General features: G+C 50.4%; 12 non-coding genes across 12 annotated transcripts in view; all 12 read right to left on the bottom strand.

Annotated features, from left to right (window-relative positions):
* The window catches only part of LOC311414439 (5S ribosomal RNA), a 119-nt gene extending 49 nt beyond the window's left edge, over window positions 1-70 (bottom strand). The window contains exon 1 of the ribosomal RNA XR_014678630.1: window positions 1-70. This exon is cut by the window's left edge and continues 49 nt beyond it. This is a non-coding gene — a ribosomal RNA (5S ribosomal RNA).
* Window positions 71-139: 69 nt separating this feature from the next.
* Window positions 140-258, bottom strand: LOC311383255 (5S ribosomal RNA). Its single transcript, XR_014650101.1, has one exon. It is a non-coding gene; the product is annotated as a 5S ribosomal RNA (ribosomal RNA).
* A 70-nt stretch (window positions 259-328) lies between these two features.
* On the bottom strand, window positions 329-447 carry LOC311415735 (5S ribosomal RNA). Its single transcript, XR_014679816.1, has one exon. It is a non-coding gene; the product is annotated as a 5S ribosomal RNA (ribosomal RNA).
* A 70-nt stretch (window positions 448-517) lies between these two features.
* On the bottom strand, window positions 518-636 carry LOC311338928 (5S ribosomal RNA). Its single transcript, XR_014633186.1, has one exon. It is a non-coding gene; the product is annotated as a 5S ribosomal RNA (ribosomal RNA).
* A 69-nt stretch (window positions 637-705) lies between these two features.
* Window positions 706-824, bottom strand: LOC311390532 (5S ribosomal RNA). The gene has a single exon (XR_014656806.1). It is a non-coding gene; the product is annotated as a 5S ribosomal RNA (ribosomal RNA).
* Window positions 825-893: 69 nt separating this feature from the next.
* LOC311392707 (5S ribosomal RNA) lies at window positions 894-1,012 on the bottom strand. The gene has a single exon (XR_014658792.1). It is a non-coding gene; the product is annotated as a 5S ribosomal RNA (ribosomal RNA).
* A 220-nt stretch (window positions 1,013-1,232) lies between these two features.
* Window positions 1,233-1,351, bottom strand: LOC311385208 (5S ribosomal RNA). Its single transcript, XR_014651943.1, has one exon. It is a non-coding gene; the product is annotated as a 5S ribosomal RNA (ribosomal RNA).
* Window positions 1,352-1,420: 69 nt separating this feature from the next.
* Window positions 1,421-1,539, bottom strand: LOC311398053 (5S ribosomal RNA). The gene has a single exon (XR_014663666.1). It is a non-coding gene; the product is annotated as a 5S ribosomal RNA (ribosomal RNA).
* A 220-nt stretch (window positions 1,540-1,759) lies between these two features.
* On the bottom strand, window positions 1,760-1,878 carry LOC311385207 (5S ribosomal RNA). Its single transcript, XR_014651942.1, has one exon. It is a non-coding gene; the product is annotated as a 5S ribosomal RNA (ribosomal RNA).
* A 69-nt stretch (window positions 1,879-1,947) lies between these two features.
* LOC311377759 (5S ribosomal RNA) lies at window positions 1,948-2,066 on the bottom strand. Its single transcript, XR_014644904.1, has one exon. It is a non-coding gene; the product is annotated as a 5S ribosomal RNA (ribosomal RNA).
* A 69-nt stretch (window positions 2,067-2,135) lies between these two features.
* LOC311383554 (5S ribosomal RNA) lies at window positions 2,136-2,254 on the bottom strand. Its single transcript, XR_014650385.1, has one exon. It is a non-coding gene; the product is annotated as a 5S ribosomal RNA (ribosomal RNA).
* A 69-nt stretch (window positions 2,255-2,323) lies between these two features.
* Window positions 2,324-2,442, bottom strand: LOC311385463 (5S ribosomal RNA). The gene has a single exon (XR_014652179.1). It is a non-coding gene; the product is annotated as a 5S ribosomal RNA (ribosomal RNA).
* Window positions 2,443-2,500: the final 58 nt, after the last annotated feature.

Below are 2,500 nucleotides of genomic sequence, written 5' to 3'. Positions count from 1 at the left end.
CAGGTCCGACCATGCTTAGCTTCCGAGATCAGACGAGATCGGGCGTGTTTGCAGTGGTGTGGCCGTAAGCAATTGCTCCTGGCACCAGACAGGACTTTAAACAGGAGAAAGGATCATTTTTTTTACCCCAAATGAAAAAAGATTACAGCACCTGGTATTCCCAGGCGGTCTCCCATCCAAGTACTAACCAGGCCCGACCGTGCTTAGCTTCCGAGATCAGACGAGATCGGGCGTGTTCACGGTGGTGTGGACGTAAGCAATTGCTCCTGGCACCAGACAGGACTTTAAACAGGAGAAAGGATCATTTTTCTTTACCCCAAATGAAAATAGCTTACAGCACCTGGTGTTCCCAGGCGGTCTCCCATCCAGGTCCTAACCAGGCCCGACCGTGCTTAGCTTCCGAGATCAGACGAGATCGGGCGTGTTCGCAGTGGTGTAGCCGTAAGCAATTGCTCCTGGCACCAGACAGGACTTTAAACGGGAGAAAGGATCATTTTTTTTTACCCCAAATGAAAATAGACTACAGCACCTGGTATTCCCAGGCGGTCTCCCATCCAAGTACTAACCAGGCCCGACCGTGCTTAGCTTCCGAGATCAGACGAGATCGGGCGTGTTCACGGTGGTGTGGCCGTAAGCAATTGCTCCTCGCACCAGACAGGACTTTAAACAGGAGAAAGGATCATTTTTTTTACCCCAAATGAATATAGCTTACAGCACCTGGTATTCCCAGACGGTCTCCCAACCAGGTACTAACCAGGCCCGACCGTGTTTAGCTTCCGAGATCAGACGAGATCGGGCGTGTTCGCGGTGGTGTGGCCGTAAGCAATTGCTCCTGGCACCAGACAGGACTTTAAACAGGAGAAAGGATAATTTTTTTTAACCCAAATGAAAATAGATTACATCACCTGGTATTCCCAGGCGGTCTCCCATCCAAGTACTAACCAGGCCCGACCGTGCTTACCTTCCGAGATCAGACGAGATCGGGCGTGTTCACGGTGGTGTGGCCGTAAGCAATTACTCCTGGCACCAGACAGGACTTTAAACAGGAGAAAGGATCATTTTTTTTACCCCAAATAAAAATAGATTGCAGCACCTGGTATTCCCAGGCGGTCTCCCATCCAAGTACTAACCAGGCCCGACCGTGCTTAGCTTCGGTCGGGGCAGCTTCGGTGGTGCACCAGACAGGACTTTAAACAGGAGAAAGGATCATTTTTTTTACCCCAAATGAAAATAGCTTACAGCACCTGGTATTCCCAGACGGTCTCCCAACCAGGTACTAACCAGGCCCAACCGTGTTTAGCTTCCGAGATCAGACGAGATCGGGCGTGTTCGCGGTGGTGTGGCCGTAAGCAATTGCTCCTGGCACCAGACAGGACTTTAAACAGGAGAAAGGATCATTTTTTTTACCCCAAATGAAAATAGATTACATCACCTGGTATTCCCAGGCGGTCTCCCATCCAAGTACAAACCAGGCCCGACCGTGCTTAGCTTCCGAGATCAGACGAGATCGGGCGTGTTCACGGAGGTGTGGCCGTAAGCAATTGTTCATGGCACCAGAAAAGACTTTAAACAGGAGAAAGGATCATTTTTTTTACCCCAAATGAAAATAGCTTACAGCACCGGGTATTCCCAGGCGGTCTCCCATCCAAGTACTAACCAGGCCCGACCGTGCTTAGCTTCGGTCGGGGCAGCTTCGGTGGTGCACCAGACAGGACTTTAAACAGGAGAAAGGGTCATTTTTTTTACCCCAAATGAAAATAGCTTACAGCACCTGGTATTCCCAGACGGTCTCCCAACCAGGTACTAACCAGGCCCAACCGTGTTTAGCTTCCGAGATCAGACGAGATCGGGCGTGTTCGCGGTGGTGTGGCCGTAAGCAATTGCTCCTGGCACCAGACAGGACTTTAAACAGGAGAAAGGATCATTTTTTTTACCCCAAATAAAATTAGATTACAGCACCTGGTATTCCCAGGCGGTCTCCCATCCAAGTACAAACCAGGCCCGACCGTGCTTAGCTTCCGAGATCAGACGAGATCGGGCGTGTTCACGGAGGTGTGGCCGTAAGCAATTGTTCATGGCACCAGACAGGACTTTAAACAGGAGAAAGGATCATTTTTTTTACCCCAAATGAAAATAGCTTACAGCACCTGGTATTCCCAGGCAGTCTCCCATCCAGGTACTAACCAGGCCCGACCGTGCTTAGCTTCCGAGATCAGACGAGATCGGGCGTGTTCACGGTGGTGTGGCCGTAATCAATTGCCCCTGGCACCAGACAGGACTTTAAACAGGAGAAAGGATGATTTTTTTTACCCCAAATGAAAATAGATTACAGCACCTGGTATTCCCAGGCGGTCTCCCATCCAAGTACTAACCCGGCCCGACCGTGCTTAGATTCCGAGATCAGACGAGATCGGGCGTGTTCACGGTGGTGTGGCCGTAAGCAATTGCTCCTGGCACCAGACAGGACTTTAAACAGGAAAAAGGATCATTTTTTTTACCC

The sequence above is a fragment of the Micromesistius poutassou genome (assembly GCF_964030765.1).
Source record: "Micromesistius poutassou genome assembly, chromosome: 1".
NCBI classification, from domain to species: Eukaryota; Metazoa; Chordata; class Actinopteri; order Gadiformes; family Gadidae; genus Micromesistius; species Micromesistius poutassou.
The sequence above is the reverse complement of the archived record's forward strand: the minus strand, read 5'-3'. Positions and strand labels throughout refer to the sequence as shown.